This window comes from Sceloporus undulatus, chromosome 3, assembly GCF_019175285.1.
Source record: "Sceloporus undulatus isolate JIND9_A2432 ecotype Alabama chromosome 3, SceUnd_v1.1, whole genome shotgun sequence".
In the NCBI taxonomy this organism is placed as follows: Eukaryota; Metazoa; Chordata; class Lepidosauria; order Squamata; family Phrynosomatidae; genus Sceloporus; species Sceloporus undulatus.
Window position 1 is genome coordinate 175,655,296 of NC_056524.1, and position 25,479 is coordinate 175,680,774.

General features: G+C 37.8%; 1 protein-coding gene across 1 annotated transcript in view; it reads left to right on the forward strand.

Annotated features, from left to right (window-relative positions):
* Nucleotides 1–25,479, forward strand: part of PCDH15 (protocadherin related 15) — a 648,893-nt gene that overhangs the window by 44,000 nt on the left and 579,414 nt on the right. Inside the window, exon 3 of the mRNA XM_042459844.1 lies at nucleotides 22,140–22,190. The gene's annotated coding sequence lies outside the window, so the exon portion shown is untranslated. The remainder of the gene's footprint in view (nucleotides 1–22,139; nucleotides 22,191–25,479) is intronic.

Genomic DNA, 25,479 nt, shown 5'->3' on the forward strand with positions numbered 1-25,479 from the left:
CTCCCTTTCTTCATGACCTCTTGGGTTGTCGTGTGTTGTGACTTTGGAGGACTCTCCTGGCATGCAAGGCTTGTTGGGGGTGGCCAGTGTCTCCCTTCGAGGCTGTGAGAGTGTGTCTTGGCCAAGGTGGGCATCCAAACTCTGACCTCCCTTTCCCCATGACCTCTTGGAAACATGGCTGTTGTCGTGTGTTGTGACTTTGGAGGACTCTCCTGGCATGCAAGGCTTGTTGGGGGGGCAGTGCCTCCCTTCGAGGCTGTGAGAGTGTGTCTTGGCCAAGGTGGGCATCCAAACCCTGGGCTCCCTTTCCCCATGACCTCTTGGAAACATGGCTGTTTTTGTGTGTTGTGACTTTGGAAGACTCTCCTGGCATGCAAGGCTTGTTGGGGGGGGCAGTGCCTCCCTTCGAGGCTGAGAGAGTGTGTCTTGGCCAAGGTGGGCATCCAAACCCTGGGATATAAGAAAATAACAACAACAACAACAACAATATCTGGGTATTGTAGTTCTGTGAGACATTTAGCCTTCTTTGTCAGAGAGCTCTGGTGGCACAACATACTACAAATCCCAGGATTTTCCATAGCATTAAAGTATTGTCGAACTGGATTATTTCTCCAGTGTGCAGCCTTATTAGGCTGCAGTTCCCAGCAGTCTGTGGTGCTCCTCGTTTTTGTTGTTGCAAAAATCCAGAAATGACTGTTTTTGAAAACATGAGTCCATTCTCAGGAGAAATGTCCAGAGTAGAGTCTGAGTCTCCTTTCTCTGGACTTCTGAAACCTAAATTTTTCCAAAACCCAAAACTGACCCTGAGAGCATCTGGTCTGATCCCAGCTCAAGGAAACTTGGAAATCCTGAAGGTTTAGATCAATTACTGAATTATTGAATTATACAAGGAATAGTGATCTCAGGGTTTTCCTGAAGCTCAGTGTGCAGAAGCACAACATTATTTTAAAAATATTGTGCATTAAATTACCTTCAGTCTATGTCTATGAGATGCATATGAGACATACATGGATCCTATCTCCCAGGATATCCCATTAGACATACTGTATAAAAATATACCAAACTCTGAAAAACTCCAAAATCCAAAATACATCTAGTCCTCAGCATTTTGAGTAAGGGATATTATTATTATTATTATTATTATTATTATTATTATTATTATTGTTATCATCATCATCATCATCATCATCATCATTGCATGACCTTAGCATCACCATGGGAGAGGTGCAGAGAGAGAGAGATGGTCATGTCCTGCCTCTGAGGCTGAGAGAATGTGACCCTCACAAAAGAGAATGTGGGAGAATGAGGATCTGCTGAACGTTTCCCCTGCCATTCATTCGCTTCTCCTTTTGTCTCTTGTCCCTTTAGATTGCAAGCCTGAGGGCAGGGAAATATCTAGTAATTTGTAAGCTGCTCTGATATCCTTTTGGCTGAAGAGCTGGGCATAAATTATTATTATTATTTGACATCCCCCTTTGACATCCCCACCTCCTTCTTCTCTTTTGTGAGAATTTGAATGGCAGAGCATGATGTAAAGTGGAGAAGGCTCCCTCCTTTTGTTCTGTTTTGTTTTTCACACTAACAAAGGAAATAGCCCCTGGTAAAAGCCAGGATGAATAGTAGCTTTTCTTACGCAAAATACCCAAATACTGGAGGTTGAATTTTTCAGCTCAAAGTCTCTCTCTTCCCTTCATTTTGAAATTATTAAAAATAAAATTCTTACTCATTGATCGAGAAGTGCTCAGAAATTTCTTCTCTCTAAAATGTTATCGAAATTGTCAAATTAGGCATATTTCTCCTAATTTTCGAATTTTGGAGAATATTCTTTACATCCCTAGTTTTACCAACACTTACCACACAGTAAGCACTGGTGTGAAAATCTTCAATGCGTTATTGCTCTCCTGTGTTCTGAGAAGTTCTTTCTCACTTATAGTAAACCTAGTTCGGGATTGAATTCAGAGGCATGTTAGTTTGGAACAATGGTCCTCAAACTGTGCTCTTTAGGGGATTTTGGACTTCAGCTCTCAGAATCCCAGACTATTGTTCAATATGGTTGAGGCTTCTGGGAGCAAGTCCAAAATCTCTTAAAGGACATAGTTTGAGGGCCACTGGTCTGGAATATCAGTATACAAAGAAATCTTACAGCATCTTTTGTCTCAAAGGTGCTGCAAGATACATTTGCATACTATCTCAGGGTTTTCATGCCAAGATTTGTTCAGAGGTTTGCCATTGCCTTCCTTTGAACCCTGGTTTTCAGAGCCCTAGTTCAGTACCCAAACCACTACTCCATACTGGCTCCTTGCTATTCTACTATTCCAGCTTATATCAGGAAAGGAAATAATTCTGCAGTTTAGTGTATGTTTACTGCAGAGTAAGTCCCAATCCACACCATGTAACTAACTTCTAAGGGACTGGGCTGCACAATTGTTATGCTAGCATTTATCTTAATTGTATTATTAAAGCAAAATTGGATGGCTGGATGTTAATGAAATTGTATTCTTGAATAACATGAAAACAGTGTGATTGTAATCAAAATGATCTTTTGAAGAAAGCTTGCGAAAATGCTAGTTCATGAGTTTTCTTCATTGTGAATACTGATACCTGCAAGAGAAGGTTGTTACTATTAACAAAACTTGTTTTATTTCAAACAACGAAATAAAGAATTAGAGATTCAGAACCAATCTGACAGTATAGGATGATAAATGAGTTTGTACTCCATACAAAATTCAATTTGCCTTGTATCTCTTCTGATTTGCATAATGTAAATATTATAGAAATAATAGAAATTTTGTGTTGAAAGTCATTGTTTTCTTTTCTGAACGTTTCAGAGGCAAATTATCTAGAGCAGGGCACAACAGAGGAAATAAAGAGAGATTCAAACATGTTGGGCCTTAGAAGTTGGTGGCCTGTATTAATCAGGAGGTGAAAGAGTCCAAGAACATTGATGAGAATTAAGTGCTGGACAGCAGCAGTAGTGGGAGTGGCACTGGTGGAAGATCTCTCATTCAATGACAGTGGCACCACAGCCAACTATCAATGTTCTGGTGCTGCACAGAAGAAGACAATGCAAAACAACTCCTGAATCCTTTCATCTAGAAAACTTGATGATGAGACAGTCCAAAGTGAAACAATAGACTCCCAGGTAGAAAGGCACTTGAACTACCAGGAAAGAACAGAGAAAAGGTATGAGTACTGTTGGTCTAATGATGCAACTGAACCGAAGCCGAAAAGATGTCTGGCTGCTAACATGTGCAGAAGTGAAAGAAAAATCTGATGCTGCACAACATATGTAGTAGGGATATGGGATGTAAGAAGTACAAGGTAGAGAAAGCTGCAATATACAAAACAAGGAATAAAATGCATAGACGTAGCCATACTTACTAGATTACTGCACTACTCTTTTATAGTGCTGCTATTGCACTTTTAGTGTTCTGGCTGCCTCCTGCTGCATTCTGGGATTTGTAGTGTAAGGAGGTGCATTTAGAATTCTAAGCCAAAGAGCTCTTAGGCCTCACTGAATGACAAACCTCAGAATGCAACAAGAGACAGCTAGAGCAGTAAAAGTGGAATAGCAGCACTATAAGAGTGTAGTGTGTTAATATGGTTGGTGTGAGTGAGTGATAGTGGACAGGAAGAGGGCATTTTCAATCAGATAATTACACAATGTTTTTACTTTGTAAATGAAAACAAAAGGGGAAAAGAAACAGGGTGTCATTGGTAGGGAAGCAAGATGAAGCAAAAGCAGTCAGGAGATACAATGCAAAATCTGATGGAATAACATCAATAAGACTTCAGGGAAGAGCTATCAATATAACCATGATCAAAGTTAATGCTTTCACAAGAGAGGTAGATGAGGAAGAAATCAAAATATTCTACATAGGTATCCAGGAGGAAACTGATCACATATTGAAACAAGATACATCAATAATCATAGGTGATTAGAATGCAAAAGTAGGGAACAGAGTAGAACTAAACATTGTGAGAGAATGTGGCCTAGGATCAAGCAATGAAGCCAGAGAACATTTTACTTAATTTTGTGAGGCCAACAGGTTGTTCATGGAAAACAAATGCTTTGCCTTCTATAAAATAGAGACAGCTGTTTCTGCGAAGGAAGAGCTAGTTTGTTTCCTTGGGGAACTAAAAGGGAGAGATTGGAGTTGTTGTTTTTTTGTAGTTCCCTTATTCAAGTATGGCCACTTTAAGGCCAGTAACAGGGTGTCCTGGAAGATTGACTTATTATCCTGCTGCCTTTGAAACATTGACCTTGCTGATGTCGGATTTGTATCCATGTATTCTTTTGAGTAGAGATTGCCTTGTTTGCTTTATATTAGAACACGGAAGGGCATTGCTGGCAGTTGACCGGATGTATCATACATATTGGAAGATGAGCCATTTAATAAATAAATTACTTTGAATGTGTTCCTTTGGGACACTTTGACCTTTTGCAGAGGATTCAGTGAAGTTTTGTATTGGTGTAATATGTTCCTAGACTGGTAGTTAGAAAAGAGTGTAGAATAGATCCTGAGATTAGGTTTAAGTTAGAGTTTGTATCTTGTCCTTTACTCTCAGGATATCCCACCTTACCTGTCCAAGTTCACAATGCATCTGGATGTTTGTTTTTTTTAACAATCGAGGAACACTATTTGTACCTACACCTGCTATATCATCTTAGAGGATATCTCCAGACACACACACAAACACACACACCAGAACAATATTCCTATCTTGACTGTGAAAACTATTTGGGAGTTTATTTATCTTGCCCTTAACATAAATTTCTAAGAGTAAAAGAGGCTGCATCCACTCTGCAGAAATAATCCAGTTTGACACTACTTTAACTGCCATGGCTGAATGGTATGGAATTCTGGGGGTTGTAGTGCCAGAGCTTTCTAACAGAGAAGGCTAAATGTCTCTCCAAACTCCATTTCCCAGAATTCCATAGCATTAAGCAGTGGCAGTTAAAATGTTGTAAAACTGGACTATCTCTTCATTGTGCATGCAGCCAGAGCTGAATTCAGATCTCCACAGTCCAGTTCCAATAACCTGTCTGCTGTCCCATGCTAGTGATGATAATATCCAAATAAAGCTATGCAAACAAACAAGATGAATGGAGCCCTTTATATCTCACAGATTACCATATGTTCATCTGGTTAGTACCCTCACAATTCAGTTCAAACTATATCACATCTGTTGCCTTCTTTTGTAATTGTGGAGCTAATAGCTTTTCATATGTGCATGTCTAGATCCTGCATACAGCAGCGCACCTGTCACCTTTAATATTGCTAAACAGGTGACCATAGAGCAGAAATTCAATTGTCTGTGACAGTTTCTAATAAACAAATGACATATATTCCACTAGTAAAAATATTTTTGATATTGAATTACTTGTTAGAGTGCTGCTTTGTGCACATGTTTATACTGGTTGCTCTTTGGGCTCACATGAAATATGTATTGATAGATCCTGTAACTTTTCCTTAGTGGCCATCAGAATCTTTGCATATATATATATATATATATATATATATATATATATATATATATATATATATCTCCTGAATGGCCATGGAGTTTCATTACCCTACCATGTAATTGCTTGGCTGAGTGATGTTCTGAGGTTCAACAAAGCAATTTTAGAGTTCAGTTACTAAATTATAGCCATTTAGTTATTAATTAACATATAATACAATAGAATTAATATTGAAATAAATGTTTAAAACTGTTACTACAGTGAATAACTACAAAATTTAATGGACTAATATAAAGTCCCAGAATAATGAGAAGTAGCAGTAATGGAGATGATTACACAGTTGAAGAATTGTTATGTTTCAACTATTCATATAAATTGAAATAGTTAATATTCTTTTGCAAAGTTTTTTTCTTTCTTTCTGAAGAGTTTCGCTACTGCTACTATTACTACTACAATAATAATAATAATAATAATAATAATAATAATACCCACAAAACATGGATGGAGTTAATTTTATGGATACATTGAAATGACCATAGGTTTTAGTTATTCGAAAAAGCCATTGAATGTTAGAAAGGATGAACATAAACTGAATTCTTAATACTTTATGTGTAAAAACCAAAAAGATAACCAATGTAATTTCACAGCTATTGTTAGTTTCCTTGAAAAAAAATAATTGAATGGTACACCTAAAGTGTCTCTTAATTTTTCTTTGTAGAAGAGGTGGTATTAAAACAAAAGATAAATCACATATCATATAAGCCCCAAATAGCCAATGAGATAGCTATAGATTTTATATTGCTTCTCTTTGTGTGGGAAGTCATTCTACTTAAGAAAGTATAACTGGGAAAGGCTTGAAACCAGAATCCACATATCAAGGGTCAAACACTGGAGACTCCAGTCAAAAAATCAGAAGAAGACTAGAATTGGAAGGGCAGCTATGAAAGAACTAGATAAGATCCTAAAGTTCAGAGACATAACACTGAATACTCAGGTTAAGATCATCCAACTATTCCCTGTCATCATGTATGGATGTGAGAACTGGACAGTAAAGAAACCATGCAGGAATAAAATCAGCTCATTTGAGATGTGGTGCTGAAGAAGAGTGCTGAGGATACCATAGACAAAAAGACAAACATATGGATCCTAGAACAGATAAAGTCCAAACACTCCCTGAATGTCAGAGTGACTAAATTGAGGTTATTGTAGTTTGGACACACCAAGAGAAGGAAAGACTCATTAAAAAAGGCAATAATGCTAGGAAAAGTGGAGGCAGCAGAAAGACTGCAAGCTAGATGGCGAGACTCAACCAGGGAGACTATAGGCCTGAGCCCAAAAGACCTGAGCAGGGAGGTCAAAGATAAGGGGTCTTGAAAATGAACAGGGTCACCATGAGTCGAGGATGACTGAAGGGTAACTAACAACAACCACAATGAAAATAGAAAACAGAAAAGAGTCCATTATTAGATACTCTAAATCAGTTCATGCAAGAGCTGAGATCTAAGTAGAATCCCCCCCCCAATGAATCAGTGTTGAATGATCACAAGTAGAGTGAACAATGGAGAGACTAAAACAAAGCATGGGCTAAACAGGGAAAAAGTTGAAAGTTGAATGTGCAAACCAAGCAAGCTTAGAAAATAGTAATGATGTAGTGTGCAAACTGGATTGGTTGTGGTTCATGATCTGATGTCAGTCAGGTGGTGAATCTGCTTTAGGTTTTAATTTCAGCTTTAAAGGAAGTATTCAAATTGCTGGATTCTATCCATGAAATAGGTTCAGAAACTTGGACCAAAACCCAGAACGGATCCACCATCCCACTAGCACTGGCTCCACCAGCTGCTTTCCCACATAGATGTCATGGAGGGTGTTCAGGACATACCAGCCAGATAACTAAGCACATTTATTATCTTTCCTAAGGAAGAATAGAATAACAGCGTAAGAGGTGCTACAAATAAGCCAGTGCTATCTAATGAATGAAACAATGTAATAGCACAATCCAGATATTGCAAATTATAGTGTTTGTTGGTTAATTAGTAAAATACATTATTACACCAACTAAAGCCCAATATGTTCTAATTAGTGGCTTGTTAGAAGTTTCTATTATAATAAATATTAGAAAACAATATATAGCAAGCATTACTTCGCGATTAAATTGCCCTTCCTTACCTTCCAGAGAACACAGGGTATTTCTTCTTAGATAAAGCCTGCTACGATAGACCAAAGTTGTGACATTTCTCCTAGATTCATATATTTTACCCATATGTAAAATTATGAAGATGTAATCAATTGATTAACTGATTGAACCACAAAATCCTTTCAAAAAACTGAATAGGAAAAGGCTCTGCAACAAGATTCTAAGGCATATGAATCAGATAGTAAATGTGGGTGTTTTCTAGGCCCTTCTTTCACTATTTATGTAATAGGTGCAATTTAGAAATTGCTTTTTGTTCAGAATGGATGTTCTGGCTTTTGGAGTACTGTCCCAGTTCATTCAAAATAGCTGGTTCTGTGGGAGAAAAATAGATTTCATCTGTAAATTTAACAAGCTCCAATTGCACTATATTTTAATCTTGTAAAATCAAAGGAACAATCAGGAAAGTATGTTTATTCGTTTTTAGCAGAACATTACTGCCCAGGAGGTTTTTGTCTACTTTGGAACAAAGTATTTGTATAGCGTTAGAAAAACAAAGAATAAATTAATATGTTCAAGATTTGGTCAAAATTTATCTTCATGTCAAAGCAATAAAAAGCTGGGACAAGAATTTTGTTTCTTTTCAAATAGGTTGTATCTTCTGGGCTGAATATAGTAGGCTAGACATCAGTGTTTGCAAAACAATAAGAAAAAAAGGTTAGAAAATTATTGGTCTTAGTCATGAAGTGTAATATTGCAGCCTAATACCAATTTTAAAATAGAACATAAAAAATCAAAATGTGGAAATACATCCAATAAGTTGTAAATTGTCATTTGCTCGGACAGCTCCTATTTTATAATTCATTATTGATTGATCATTAAATGAATGCTTAGGGAAAAATGATTAGCCATATAAGATATTAATGTACTTGTCAACTACAATGGTTAATTCAATATTTCTTCCTTGACATATACATCATCTAATGAGGCATCAGTCTTGTGAGGTCTTTTTTAAAATATAATTTGATGATGACTAGGGTTACCATATGTCTTCCTTTCCCCAGACATATCCATTTTTTTCAGAGCTAAAATTTCTATCTGGGTTTTTAAAATGCTGGGACAGTTTGTTGAAATGCCGGCTGATGCTTTGCCAATGGCACCTCCTCATTTCTGACTCTACAGTTGTATCAAGAGCTCTACTAAAAGAAATGGTGGAAGCTGGCTTGGTAAAGCACTCAGAGAGAGAGATGGAAACTTAGGCGGGGTACAGATTGCCCAAAAAGTGCGGTCTGCCCATGCCTTGTTTTGCTGCGCAAGGAAGCTGCAGAGGACAAACCGCGCAGCTCCCTCACACAACAAAAAGAACCTGCAAAAAGAGGGTTCTTTTTGTGGCACCATAATGATGCCACAGTGTGCCAATGGCACACTCATGACATCATTATGGGGGTGTGACGTGCGGACGCTAAGCGTCCATTGCATCTAAATGGCAGCATCCATCTGTACAGGGCGCCGCCATTTTGACACCCTTGTCATGTGCTAGGAGTGAGTCACATGTGGGCATTGCGCCCTCGGCCAACCCCTAGCACATGACGAGGGCGCCCTATAGGCCCATCTGGACTGGGCCTTTGTAATGGGAGGAAATAAGGAAGACATACCCATAGAATGGTTAAATCTCCCTTCCTGTGTCTGCACTATGCTGCAGCGTCTGTGAAAATCAGATGCTCCATGCCTGTATTTAAATGAGGAAAACTTGACATGGTTTTAAGTAGCACACTTACTGTCATGTGCAGGTAGTGGCTGTATAAGCTTTCATCGAAATGTTCTGCCTCTGACTTGTGGGCTCAGCACCTTCTGCATGACTAAACCTGGCACTATATTTCTTTCAACATACCATGGTTTATACCTGCCAACAACTATTTAAATTTAATGAGCATTGAATAGATTCCAGGCAGCACTTCAGAATTTGCCATTTGGTGAAGCATTTGGATTTCTCTGTAGAGATGCATTAGAACTGTCTAGAAGAGAATTCTTAGTATCCCAGCAAACTACAAATCCCTTGATTCTGTAAGATGGTGCCATGATGGTTATGGTGCTACTGAACTATTATAACTGTGTAACATAGATATACTCTAGATTCTAGTTAACTAACTGGTTAATACTAATTAGTCCTAACTAAAGTATGCTCATTTATTCAACTGTTCAATGGTAAAAGAAGACATAGTTAAAATTTAATTAAACCCATGTGTCTACTCTAGTGGAGCCTAACAAGAGGATTTAGGGCTCTACATTTGTTCTGTGCTCTAATTCACAACTGGAAAAAAAAATCAAGTCCTGACTACACTTAAAGATTTCATAGTTCTCATAGTTTTCTGTCATTGGAAGCAAAGGTATTTCATAGGCCTCAGAGTTACATTAGATTAAACATGCTACATGTCATGTTCAAAATCAAAACAAATTCCCCACACAGAGAGATGTAAAATATTGCCACAACTTTTCTCCTTCTGTCTATCTCCTTTATATTTCCTTGTCTCTTTCTCCTGAAATGTGGTCCACTTCATTTAAATGGATACCTTTTCTTTTCTACATGAAGGGAAAACTTATTTCAGGGTTGTCAGTTCAAATTCTGAAAAATATCTCAGGGTAGCAAAAATATATAGAGCATGCATGACTTTAGGGAAGAGAGTTTCCCCACACATTTTCTATAAGATACTTTCCATGATACTGGAACTAATATTTTTATTATCTTTTTTGTCATCTAGTATTGATGAGAGTGGAGTTAAACCTGAAAGGGCTGTAAAAATGAATAGCTTGCTCCAGTGATGTGACACTTTACTCCCGGAGCAATGGCAATGTTCTCCAGGGGTCAGAAATACAGATTGATGGTTAGAAATAGGAACATATCTTCTCCAGTAGGGGTGAACATTGTGCAGCACAAGTCAGCATAGACAATGGTGAGGAACGCTGGAAGCTGCAGTCCGACAATAACTGGAGGATTCCATTTTCCATCCCTATTCTAGAAACTTGAGTGAATGAGAAAGGCGCTCTCATTAGTCAGTTGCACCTGACCCAGCATCCTCTCATTTCCCATGAAACTGTGCCAATACTCTTGTGTCTCTTGTGTCTCATATGTACTGTTATGCCTTACTCTTTACATTGTAAATGAGCCAGGCAGGCCTGCTCATTGGTGCAGTATTAACTACTGTATATATTCAACTATAAGTTGATTTCCTGTATACATCAAGGTCAGGTTTGGGGGCCAAAATTATTGATTTTGCCATGACCCATGGATAGCTCGAGGGTAAAATTGGGAGGCTCCTTCAGTGTGTGTATGTGTGTGTATGGCAAAAGGGCATTGAGGCTTTTTTTTTTTTCATCATTTCAGTTTTCTTTTCAGCCAGACATGTGAATGGGAGGGAGGGGGACTCTTAAACAGCAGTATCAGTCAGTCACCCAAGACTCTTTCTTCTTGGCTCTTTCTTGCTAAACTCCTCTCTGCACCACTTGGGGAAATCTGAAAAAAGCTGCTATTACATGTTCATAGTGACCCATAAATAAGTCAATGTGGGATTTTCGGGCTCAATTTTTGGGTATAAATTTTTAGACTTAGTCTATACGATAAATCAAGTTTGTTTAGTTTCTGATCATATTGTTAGATATTAATAATAATAATAATTTGTTTTATTTTAGATTGTAAGCCCGAGGGCAGGGTACCATCCAATTAAAAAGATTGTATGTACAGCGCTGTGTAAATTTACAGCGCTTTATAAATAAAGCTTAATAATAATAATAATAATAATAATAATAATTTATATACCGCTATTCCAAAGATCATAGCAGTGAACAGCAAGTAAGCTAATTAGCAAGTAAGCTAATTTGCCCCCAACAGTCTGGGTACTCATTTTAGCGACCTCGGAAGGATGCAAGCCTGAGTCGAGCTTGGGCCCTTTTGCTGGTCTTGAACTCGCAACCTTGTGGTCTTGAGTGAATGGCTGCAGTACAGGCATTTAACCACTGCGCCACCAGGGCTCCATTATATTGTATAATTTAATTCTATAAATTCTGAAGTAGATCTCCACCCAAAAGAAGGCCAGTGCTAGTATCATTGCTAAGTGGTTGAAATGCAAGTGCACACTCATAACTGCTTGCTCAAAAATTGACATTTAGTTATTTGTCTTGTTTTGACAAAGCTGAATTTTGCTTAATTGGATTGACTGCACTTAATGCATTTAGGTAGTTTGTTTGTTGGCGTCAATGCAGCCTAAACAAATTAAACAAAGCCTAATTAAACTATTTGAACTTAGCTTGGCTTTGCTCAATTTATTCAGCATGCTTGTTTTCACAAAGTATTTTTTGTTTGCTTCTGTTCTGTGTTTTCCTGATTGAAGCTTGGTGTTGTATATGACAGCAACATGAATATGCCAGTGTACCAAATAATGGATTTTACTTTTTGTTAATATATGAAAAAATAATTGTTGAAAATAAACAACATATATACATTTGAGAAGCAATGCAAACCTAATTAAACTGTAATTTCATTAAAATAAAATAAAAAATGTAACTTTAATGGATGGGCTATCATTAGAATAATTTTTTACATATAAACAGTTCAAAATGACATAAGAAGGTCATTAATTGAATGTTTACCAACCAAAGTCCCACACAGTCACATAAGCTTTTCCCACAAAAGCCTGAAGAATATTGAATGGATAGTGAGGGAGTGCTGGCAGAGGAGGAGAGAGTGAGAGAGAAAGAATCAGCCCATGTGAGGTTTCACTCCTAAAATAAATTACCTTAAGAGATGTTTCAGAATGAGAGTCTACCTTTCTTCTTCTCTAGCGGCTTGCCATTTTGTACCCCATATTAATCACGGAGCCTCCTAACATTTCAGAGAAGCTTTCTGGGCATTGCAAGTGGATAAAGAGGAAGGAGGAAACCAGAAATATCCAATCTATGCATAACTTGAAATTAATCTGGTTAAAGATCCAAATTGTGATTCAAGTTATAATCCATGGTTTTACGTTTTCATTTGAGTGTTGCAGTTTTACTTATTTTTTATTTCATATCATACTGTTTATAGCTTCCATTCATTGTGTGTGTGTGTGTGTGTTGTTGTTGTTGTTTTTACTATCCTATGTGCATAGTGTATAGCAAGAAAAATACAACACTTCTGATGAAAGTAATAAGACAGTTAGCAGCAGGACTGATTGTAATGGTTGCAAACGATACATAACAACCCTATTAAACAGATGATTTTCAGACTGATGCTGAAATGCCAAAAAAAAAAAAAATTGTGTTTGGTGTAGCACTTGGGCAAGGATATTCCAGAGAGAGGTAATTCCATGGAGAAGGCCCTATTTTTTGCCCATACCCAATATACTTCCCATAAAGAACTAGATAAGATCCTAAAGTGTAAAGACATACAACCGAACACTAAAGTCAGAGTTGTCCAAGCCATTTTATCCCCAAAACCATGTATGGATGTGAGAGCTGGATAGTGAAGAAAACTAACAGAAAGAAAATCAACTCATTTAAAATGTGGTGCTGGAGAAGAGTGCTCAGGATACTATGGGCAGCCAAAGAGACAAACAAATGGCTTCTAGAACAGATTAAACTGGAACTTTCCCTGGAAGCCAAGATGATGAAACTGAGGCTGTCATACTTTGGCCACATCTTGAGACGGCATGGCTCATTAGAAAAGCTGACAATGCTGGGAAAGACAGAAGGCAGTAGAAGGAGAGGAAAACCATGAGCTAGATGGATAGACCCAGGGAGGTCAGAAGGATGAACCTACAGGACCTAAGCAGAGAAATGGAGGACAGAGGGCCTTGGAGATGTCTCATCCACAGGGAAATCATGAGTCAGGGTTAATTCAAGGACAGTTAACAACAGCAGCAAAGTGGTAGGATGAGATAGCACCACTGCAGTCTAAGGATGTGCCAGTATAAAGACATAATATAGTAGACATGCTTCTTTAGGTTCATGAATCCCAAATCACTTATGACTTTCTAGGTTAACATCATCTCCTTGAAACCAGCATGGAAATAAACAATGTATGGTAATCTTTTAGAATTCATATTATAGTATATGTTCTCTCCACTTGCATTAATTCTGTTTTGTAGAATGTTTTCAAACTCATGTAAAGGGCATTACAGCGATCCAATAATTTCTATCAGTTTTTCACACTTCAAAGTTGCTCAGGGCAAGATACAAACTCCTCCATAACTCTCCAAGCTAAGTGAGGTGGAATCATAGTGACTAATGGAAAGTAACCACATACATTCTGTAGCTAAGTGGGAGTTTGAACCCAGTCCTTGATGACACAGTAACTATTACTGGGTTTTGCTTGCTATGGTTGGAAAAAAAAGGAGAGAATAAATTTGATATGATAATATTTCTATTATGGTTTATATTACAGTACATATTTGGGGAAATAAATAATATAAATGAAATAAGCAGTATAACTGTGATGGCACATTCTTGGATCTGGTCTTGCATATTTCATGCTAATGAATCTGACTTAACCAAGGCTATGTACTATATTTGCACTAATTCAGAGTAGCTATTTTACAAATATTAAATCAGAATATAATAAAAAGAAATACATTTTCTCCATCGGTAGCTTGTAATGGTTGGATTCTATGCATGGAATTTTTGATCTCTCAAACTTTATATTGGATATTTTAGCATCCTTTAGCCATTTCCTACAAATCTTTTCATTTTCTAAAGGAGTTTGGAATTTACCTGCTATTAAGAAGGGAGCCACATAATTTGGCTATATTTCTGTGTTGTATGGTGTGTATGTATGTATGTACGTGTGTGTGTGTGTGTGTGTGTGTGTGTGTGTGGTGGCCATATTCAAATAAATTCAATTTGTAATCAATATATATATAGCTAACAGATTAATGGAAATGGGATTTAGAGATGAAGCCCAGACTGAGAGGGTGTTTAGAGATGGATAAGCTAAGAAGGTCAGAGTAACATCTCGGAGGCTTCTCTACCCCTTGTGGCACCTGAGAGGCGCATGAGGACATAATTAATAATGTTATGGAATGACATCTTGTAACATCCTGATACTGTGAGTTAAAACAGAACTGATAAGTAAAGATAGAATGCACACCTGTGGGGTGCCAAATGTATGCATTTTTGTAACCAATGAATGTTAGAATTATATATGTTTAACTTTTTCTATAGCCAGTCAAGTAGATAGTAGAGGTTCCTTTGTCTAAGACTCTATAAAATAATAGGTCACCTGTTGCTCTGGGCTTCAGACCTCTGGAAAGTTATTTCCTTCTAATGCCAGCCAGCTGAACTAATAAAGCTGATTTCATGTTAAAGATTATCGGTTCTCCTACTGGGCTGTTTGTTGGTGCGAGTGAAGCAGCATTTCTTAACAATTTCTGGGAAATCGGCAATATATAATTTGTTGTTGTAGCTTCCATTGTTTCTTTTCATATGAACTTTCTTCCAATGTTGGCTTTGGTGGTCAGGTTAATATACTTTCATACTTTACCTTCACATTGATTGTGAGAAGATGTTATAAGAGCCTGTAGCAGATTACTGTCTTGTCCATGAACTTTCCCTGTACTCATTAAATTACAAATCATTGTAACAACTGTATATGGTCTCCATTTATTGTAAACTTGAACACAAAATGTTTAAAAATTCTTTATTTGTGTAAATATTTATATCTCACCATGTGAGATAAGATCTCAGCGTGCTGTACAGATAAAATAATGCAAAGCACCAAGAGCCATTAAAAGCAAATTAAAATATAGTGTGTACTTCTTATCTGCTGAGCTATGGTTCTGGGCCCTCTCCAGATGGAAAAAAAAAACTTCAGGAGCTCAAGCCCATATTAATTGATGGCCAGTACCATGTGTGTGGCCAAGTTGGTGTGGTTGTGTGCATGCAGTACCAATGATTAATATGGGGTAGAGTGATCCACAGGAGTTCCAGTCCACAGATTGCTAGCCCACCAATTTGGTGAGCCCATTGTGGTCTAAACTTATCAAACAATCATTTTAAATGATTTAAAATAGTGGGACTATGCAAAAGATTCTTATACCATGAAGACTGTGGTAAAAGCCAAAGCCAGTACTGTTTGAACTTCAAAGGAGAAAGCACTCTTTCAACTGAAATGGCCCAACACAGAAGATCTTCCCTGTACTCCCACTGGTAGGACACAGGTAGGGCCTTCCCACATATCTCAGATCTCACAAGAGAAATGTGCTTCTTCAGTTTTCAAGTGCCTTAAATTTCATCACCAGCACCTTACATTAGTGATGTTAAAGTAATATGTTATGGGACTTAGATATGAGATGTTGAAATAATAAATCGCAGGACTGATTGTCATCAATCCTTTTTGCTTGTTCTGTTTTCCTGGGGTCTGTGTGGGCTAGGAAGATGCAGCATTGCAAAATTCTCACTTGAAAATGTTGTGTGTTGTAGTTTTTTTGCCTCTGCTATTGTATGCTCCACATCCATCACTTGCAAATGCCATGTAACCACTGTAAAGCACACGAGGAGACCTCTATAACATGGCATCCCTGTATAACAAACAGGAGCACCAACAATATGTGGAACGGGGAGAAAGCAAATCCTCTCATGCATTTTTAAATGTTTTCCTTCTACCCAAAATTTTGTAGAAAGACCTACAAGAGCCCACAGAAGTATTCTCTATGGGCTTTCTATGCCTTCCCACTGTGTCGTTGTCTTACTGTGCTTCCTGCCCCTCAGAGGCCCTGAGCGGTGTCTCTTCTTTGTTACCACTTATTCACTTATCAAAATGAGGTTCCCCATCTGTATCCAGGAGCCCAACCTCATGCTTTTGGCTGCTGACATGGTAAACACCGGAAGCATCATCCACATGAAAATATGACCATTACAAGAGCTCCAGGAATGCTTCATCCTGTACTTGCCATTTTTCAACACTCAGTTCACTGATAAAGATGGCATCCTGTCATCTGTCGGGGATGCTTTGATCTGGATTTCCTGCATGGCAGGGAGTTGGACTGGATGGCCCTTGCGGTGTCTTCCAGCTCTATGATTCTATGATGCCTCAAAGTGACCAACGTTCCCCTCCTAAAATCAGTGGCCTTAACAGCATCTACACCTCTTTCCAACCCATTTTTGGTTTTTTGTACTTGGAAATACAATGCTCATATATTGCATTCTGCAAATACAAATAAAGGTTGTTTTCCCCAGGAACGTCTAGGACAGGTCCTCAAGCGTGACTCTCTATGTTCAACCTCTGGTGGAAGCATACCATAGAATCATGCTGGAGGACTGGAAAATTCCTACAGAGAACATTTTTTTTCTAACATGTAAAAGTGAACCTGTGTTATACAAGCTCCTGTAATACACAAGACTCCTGTATAACACACAAAAAGCAGTGTGGTGTAGTGGTTTGAGTGTTGGACTATTATGCTGGAGACCAGGGTTCAAATCCCTGCTCAGCCATGGAAACCCACTGGGTGACTTGGACAAGTCATACTCTCTCAGCCTCAGAGGGAGGCAAAGCTAATCCCCCAAAAAAAATCTTGCCAAGGAGACCCTATGATAGGTTTAGCTTAGGATTGTCATGAACTGGAAACATCTTGAAGGCATACAACAACAACAAATGCACACAAACAACTTGTTTCTGATTTTTTCCCCAGGCACAATCACATCCTACTGAACTATTATATGTGCAAATTTCATATAATTCTGACATGTATGAAAAATTATTGGAGATGCTTGTTAACTACCAGTGATAGTCAATGGAGGGGGGTTGTTGAAAGTACAGATTCCTAAACTGCGATTGGAATTTAGATTTAAATTGAATAAAGCAGTCTCCAAATTGGACTAATGAAAATTAGACTGTTTTTAACTCACCAAACCAGGGCCTAAAGTAAATCTTTTGGTCATTACACAAGTCTGATAAACAGTTTTAGCTTTAATGGGCTGTTTAGTTAATATTACCAAATGACTCTGTAATTTTCTCTTTGTAATAATCAACAATGTACCTGTAGCATACTGATAGTAGAATTTGAATGACTGGAATACATAATGCATTGGAGTGACTCTAATTAGAAGGTTTGACTGTTTTCTTGGCAATAGAAAACCACATATGTTTTTCGTATCTGCTAAGGTTTGATTCCAGGGTCCCCTATGGATACAAAAATCTGTGGATACTTAAGTCCCATTATATACAGTGGCCTAGTAAAATTATGTCCCTTATAAAAAAATGGCAAAATCAATGTGTTATTTTTGGTTTGATTTGGTTTTTAGTGGGTTTTTTGTTTTTGTTTTTGTTTGTTTGTTTGTTTGTTGTTAGGGTGAGGTATTTTTAAGCTATAGATGGTTAAATCCATGGATTTAGAACCTATGGATATGGAGGACTAACTGTAAAAACTTTGGTTAGTTATATGAGTAATCAACAGAACTATGGTAATGACTTACATGGAGCAAGTACTGTATTTGAAAATCATGTGTACAAAGTAGTCCCAGTTCTGAATGTTCTTAAAACCTGAACATTCAGTCAGTTTTAGCTGACTGTTTTTTTATTTAGCTAAAAGCTAAATAAGCTAAATTTAACTAAATAACAAGTGGTATGATACGGCTGTCTCTGGATGTAATCAAGTGTTTGTCCATATATGAAATTCCTAATACTTCAGAGACAGGGCTAGGCTTGAATCTGAATTTCCATTTTTCTGTAGCCTTTGACTCATGTTCAGTGAAGGCAAAAGTGCAGGATTACAAGATTACAGAAAAAGTACAAGATTGATCCTGCTGGACTCATCCCCAATTTCTACACATTCAAGAAATGTATGGCTGGAGATATACAGGAGTACAAATGTTTGTATGTAGACAGAGATGGTTTACTATGTGTGCATATGTTCCTATGTGTCCACGTGGAAAAGTGAGGGGTATGGCGGTGGAAGCCATACCAGTATCTGTTTTATGAATACACTAAAAAGTTCAGGAAATGTTGTCCTTTAAAGTTGTGTTAAAATCCTGCAGTTCTGAAAAAAGAATTTGCTTGGAGGAAACTGGGGCGCGTTACAGATGGCCCAGAAGGGGCTGTCTCACGCCGCCGCCGGTTGCAGCGTCCGGAAACCGCAGCAGCCAAACGGCGCGGTTCCTGGACGCTGCCAAGAAGGAGCGTGAAAATCGCGCTCCTTCCTGCTCCCCGGAAGAGACGCCGCGAGCTGCTAGTCGCACACTCGCGGCATCATTTCCGGGGTGCGACATGCAGACGCAGAGCGGCCATTACGTCAAGATGGCGGCGGCCATGTGGAATGGCCGCCGCCATTTGTTATGGACAGAGTCCGTAACAGGAGTAGGGGCGTCTAGGAGAGACGCCCCTTTTTTAAACTGGGACGTCCTGAGGACGTCCCAAATGGCAGTATGTAACCCGCCTGTATTCCCTAGCTTTAAAGGGCTATGTATAAGAACTATGCAGTTGCATTTGCTGTTATGTGCCTTCAAATCATCTCTGGCCTATGGTAACCCTATCATAGGATTTTATCGAAAAGATTGATTCAATCAATCTTGTCACTGCCTTCTTCTAACACTGTCATTGCCTTCTTCTAACACTGATAAAGTGTGACTTGCCGAAAGTAACCCAATGTGTTCCCAGAATTGATTGAAGTATCAAACCCTGGTCTCCCTTATGAACTTCTACATCACACAAGCTATCACTCAATTTTATACCAATTAGCTCACGTAAGGAATATTTTGAGCTTTTCTACAGGATTGAAACCAAAATTGGCCAGAAATACTAAGTGATAAATTATTTACATAATAACTGCTATTATAGGCTGGTGAAGATGTTACACTCAACATAGTGTAATGTGTTGCACTGGGAATAGCTATGAATAGCTTCTCCATAGTTAGTGATCTCAGCCGGGGTGGGGGGGATATTTACTGTATAGACTCATCTATAAGTCTACAAATTTTAATTTAAAAATTGATCCAAAAGAGCTGGGTTAATTTATCCACAGGTCAATGCAAGTACTTTACTTTAACTCTTATATATATATATATAAAAAAGGAAATATCCCTTTCTCTGAGTAAAGTGGTAAAAGGCAAGAGCTTATTCAAACCTGGGAGGACCTTTTAAAAAACTGCTGCTTCTGACCTTTTTGAGTGTTTGAGTGGGGAAATGATGGCAGAAGCAGCTCTTTGGTGCTTCCCTTCAAAGCATTGCCAAGAGGAATTAGAAATTAAAAGATTTGAAGGAGACATTTGTGTATGATTGTCAGCTTTTCTGGATTAAAATTAGACAAAGTTATCACATTAGAGGCTATAATCACTGCTAATGTAGTTGCCATTTTCTTTGCTTTGTTTTTTTCTGTCAGGGATGATGGGAGTTGTGGCTCTTCACCTGGCCTGGAACTCACCACCTGGTTGTGCACCACGCTGACCAGTTTTGGCCAGTTGTTATATCTTTGCAAGAGTTGCAGAGAACAGGCTGAAGACCCCGACAAACTCTCCAAGCCTTCTCACTCTTGCTTCCACAGAAGTCTTCACCCTTCTTCACCAGGGTCCTGCTGGTTCTTATAGCTTCACCCAAGACACCAGACAACTCAGTAGTCTTATATAAAAGATCTACTTTATTCTACTATATACACAGCTCCAAACAATACTCAACTCCTCACTCTCCACTCTGCAATCCACTACTACTACCCACAACTACTACCCACAAAATGCACTGGGATCTATAGTCATTATTATAGCCAAATCATGGTACCACCTACTGTGGTCTGTTTCCACCCAGTAGGCGTGTACATCATTCCCATTGGTTCTCCTTGTTCATCCCACAATTAATGATTTCATCATCTCAGCCTTGACCACTTAACAATTGTCAGGTGTGTCCAATTATCCACTATGCATTTCTTGTCCTTGGCACTCTGGACCTGTTAATTGTCTTACCATTCACACCTGTGTGGTTCTCTATTGGCTTCTGCTGAGTCACTCTGACTCTCACTTACAAGTTTTATTTCTCTTACTGTATAACCCATGTGGCTTTTTCCTTGACATTTTCATCCCTTTTGTGCACATTTTCATAACTCCATCTATGTCTCGAAGTTTCCTCCACACAGCCACCATTTACTTTAATTCCTCCCCCCCATCCACTCACACTTTAGTTATGTCTGCTGGAATTTTGTAAGTTCTCTGGCATTGTTTTCCATTGCTTCATCCTTTACATCCTTTGTTACATGCCCCTAAGTTCCACCTCTGACTTATTTGTATAAAAATCCATATTTTTGGCCCCAAAACCTGCCCACAACTTATAAACAAAGTCAATTTATAGTACATACACTACTATATGAACGAGGTCGATTTATAGTACATACACTACTATATGAATAACTATCATTACCCAAAGAATCTCCACTCTTCTGCCTCTTGTTACTAATGGTTTCTTGCAGTGTTGTGGTGAGTCAGAGATTTAAAAGGAAATGTTTTTGATCCATGTTGCAGCTATGTTAGGCTTCTCCGTCACAAGTCAGAGTGACATGTCATGAGTTGGTTTTGTGTATGTGTCATATGTGGCATCCCTCAAACAGCAATGTGATTGGCAAAGGGCTGAAGGTATACATGTTTCTGTCTATTAGATAGCATTGTTCAGTTGATCTAGTCTCTATGAATCCCATTTTGGGAGAAAGGTGGTTTATAAATCCAATAAATAAATAAATAACCCTAAGCCCTCTATGTGGGACATCCCCATTAGCAAGCTACATGGAGAAAGTAATGTCTCAGCTGGTGCATCCATGTTGACAAGTGATGCTTACCAGCAGCCATTCATGCTAGCTTGATAGCTATTTTAGGCCACAAACCACAGGCTGAACTTTTGTCTCCCTTCAAAGACAATGCTTTTCAGTGTCTCACACATTTTCCCTTGTATCATTAAATGGGTGTGCCTGCAAAAATTAATCAGCCCTGAGTACAACCAGAACTTAGTTTGATGTTTGATCCCAAGGCTATGGGTTTTCCTTTTGCATACTTCAGATTGTTTCTGGCTTACAATGAAGGGAGAAACAAATTCAATCTAGATGTAAATTATGTTTTTTTAATATCTCTAAACAATATTGGAGAAATGCAAATCTATAAACTGCAGATGTGAACACATTTTGCCCTATGAGATTTATATGGGAGTAATAGCCTTGGGGAATTTTAGTCATGTTGTATACATTTATGCGTCTGATACATTAATCTTGCATTAGTTGTCTGGTTTCTTAATTGACAAGTGCTTCCTTAGAATATGCAAACTTTCTGGAGGAATGCCTCGAGCTTCGTCTCCTTATTATTTGTCTTATTAAAGGGTGTACAATATCTGCCAGGACATTTTTCCATTTTTTATTTTTCTTTAAATTTTAGTTTTGCAACCAACTATGCCCCTAGGAATTGGAGTCAAAGTTGATAGTAATAAATTGTAAGTAGTGAGTAGGGAAAAACAGTTGTGTGTGTGTGTGTGTGTGTGTGTGTGTGTGTGTAAAACTGGTACATAACGTTGTAAACAAAAGGCTTTAGAAGATATGCATTTCTTGTTCGCAGGCCATCACATTGAAATGGTATACAGAAGTTGGGTGAAGAATTGCAAATAAGGTACAGTTTATTTTCTTTTAATACAAAATGCTGTAGGCAAAATTGAACTCCACAGAATTCCTTTCCTACCTCCCAAAACATTAATAATTTTAATTTTTCTGAATAATTATAGAATATGACATTTTCCCCTTTTATTCTTTATATATAATGGTCCCAATCCAAATACTAATACTGTAGCAACTAAAGTAAAACTACTGAGTAAAGGGACTTGCATAATGATTGATTTATCATGCCATAATTGATTCAGTGAATCTACTCTAACTGGGATTAGCCATTGGATTTAGCTCTTCATTTGCTTAACTGATTCCTGTGCAGTCAAATCTTCTTTAGTTTATTCAATTTATGTTGTTAACATTTTAAGCATATCGTAGTGTACTTTAGTTTAAGTGGCATGAATATCTGTCCAGAAGATTTCAAACAACTGCAGTTTTGCTGAGTATGACCCCACGTAAATACTGAAACATAGGATGTTTTAAATCAGTGGGTGTCAATGTAATCAAGTGTGTGAGAGACTTTTAAATAGGTCCACATGATTTAGAAAATTCAGTGGGTGAAATGATGTAGAACTCTCCAGGAGCCCATCAGTTCAGCTTTCTAAGATTTACCTTTGTAGGCTTAAAGTCAAAGTGTATTCTTGACTACAATAGAACCATTGAATCAATGGGATTTAGTGAAATTTTGGCTTATCATTCAGTAGTTAATTTAATGGTTTTATTCTAGTGGGAGTAACAACTGGATTTAGACACTGGACACATTGCAGGTATTATATTTTATATCCTGAAGCATCTGTGATACTGGAAGGCTATTGTTGTGGGGTTTTTTTAGCTGCAATGTTTTCTTAAAGGCTCATCCAGACTGGCCAATAGTGCTGGGTTGTAGTGATTTTCATTGCTGTATTTACTGCTTTTATTTTCAAGAATCTGTGTGACATTTCTCATGACTCATTGCATTTCCTAGTAATTCCAGTCAATTACTGCACCTTTTTTTCATTTTGTAGCTGAGTGCCACACTTTTTAATGTCCCCATAGATTTTGGTACAATTTGAATTCCCAGTCCATCTGGGCACCTGTTGTGGGCCTTCATTCTACTTTGGGGCAGCAATGTATGATAGGATCTGTAGATGATAATTTTCATGCTTTTGCAACTCACTGCTTACCCTTGCTTAATTCTATTTCTCTGCCAAATGCTGTCTAAGGAAACTGGTCACCATTCCACAGACCTATTTTTAACACACACAAACACACACTTTTACACTGAGCCATTTTTGGTGTGAGCTGTTGTGGTGTTCTCCTTGCACCTGGGACACAGTGTTTTTACAGCTTCAAATGAAAAACATAAGAAGGGAGTGGCAATCTCTGTCAAAAATAATGATAATGTAAAAGAGATATTTAAAGACAAAGAAGACTACTTCTTAGCTGTAGAAGTTGAATTACAGGGAAATAAGACATTAATAATTAACATATACGCACCCCAGGATAACAAAGCAAATTTCTACAAGAAATTACATCAAAAAATAAGGGATTATGAATATGAAAAAATATTTGTATTAGGAGATTGGAACTGGATGATATACCCCAGTGAAGATAGATCATTACATCATTCAGGGGCAAAATTTCAAGGGAAACTACCATTGGCCCCATTTGACCTCATACAAGATCTAGACCTGATAGATGTTTGGAGAATGACTCACACACGAGTTAAAGATTATACTTTTTATTCGGGCAGGTTTAAATCTTGATCCAGGATCGATTTAATATTTAGATCTAAAATAATCTGTAATGAATTACAGAAAGTAGAAATACTGTCCATAACCTTTTTGGATCATAATCCAATAGTAGAAAGAGTTTAAAGTTGACAAGAGGCAAGAGACATCTAGAAATGCTTTTAGAAAGGGGTGCAGTGTGGTGGGACACACTTGCGTCTAACATCGTAACTAGTGTCATATGCCAAGAAAACCCCATGAAAGGTTCACCTTAGGGTCACCATATGCTGCAAACAACTTGAAGACACACACCACCACCAACAAAAACAACAGCAACAACATGGCCACATAGCCTGAAAAACCCACAAAAAACTATGGATGCCAGCCATGAAAGCCTTTGACTTCACAAAGAACAACATCTTTTTTTATTTTACTTATAAGTGGGGTAAAGGATAGCTACACCTTTATTCCCGCCTGTTTTAAGACAAGAGCTTAAAAAATAAGAGGAGAATTCAGTGATTTGCAACAGAGATGTGTTTCTTCTTTTACTATCTTTTAATACCATGAACAAGAGGGCGGGATGTTTAAAAAACAGTACCAGGAGCTTCAAACATGACCTGTCTGTTTGTCATACTCTCAGTTCTGATCAGGTCCCTGCAGGCTTACACACACACACAACTTGAATTAAAAGATCTTGCCACTAAGAATTTAATATAGTGACTAATTCAACCTTTTGTTATATTTACAACCTTGTACTTTATTCAGTGAACTCTGAGTAGTGTTTAACCTTAGGACCACTCTCTGAAGGCTAGGGTCAGTGAAAGTGACTGATCGAAAGCAATCCATATGTTGCTTAATCAAGTGGTGAAAGAATAGCTTTGAATCTTTTTATGAAATGTTACTTTTGTCTAATTTCTATTATTCAAGGAAGTAGGTCAGAATGAAAAGGGAAGAAATTAGCTCACTTCTTTGAATTAAATCAGATCAATAGTCAGCCCTGTAGTGTTAATATATATGGAATGATCACTATCCATTCATCTTCTCAGAGGAACAGTCCAGCAATATGATTCACTGCTCTCCATATGACATCTTCAGAGAAGTTGAAAACCAAAAGACTCTTCTCAGTGTGCAATAAAAAGATCCTTAAAACCCCAGAGATTAATCCCATAAACTGTTCAATCAAATATTAATAAAATATTTCAGTTCTTTCAAGATTAGATAAATTTTAGACCTGCTGACCCTTTCTCAGCATCACACTCAAAAACCTATATTGTTTCTTTTCACACAGAAGCAAAGGTTACATTCTCTTTACTGTGTGTGTTGGCAGGAGAATGGTATGTCTTCTACCCCTTCCTCCGAAGAGGTTTTTCTATATAGATCATGTCAGAGTTATTCTGTAAAAAGGTACATGCTTCTATTTGTTCATATGAGTGAGCCTGACTGTTACTCTTCCTTTGTCAAGTCTAGGGATAGAAAATATATTTTAAAATATTTACAAAATGGCAAAAACAAGCAAACAAACAACATGTTCCTCAAGTCTCACAAAACACTGACGAGGAGAATTCTGGACTTTGGGACTTGTTCTGC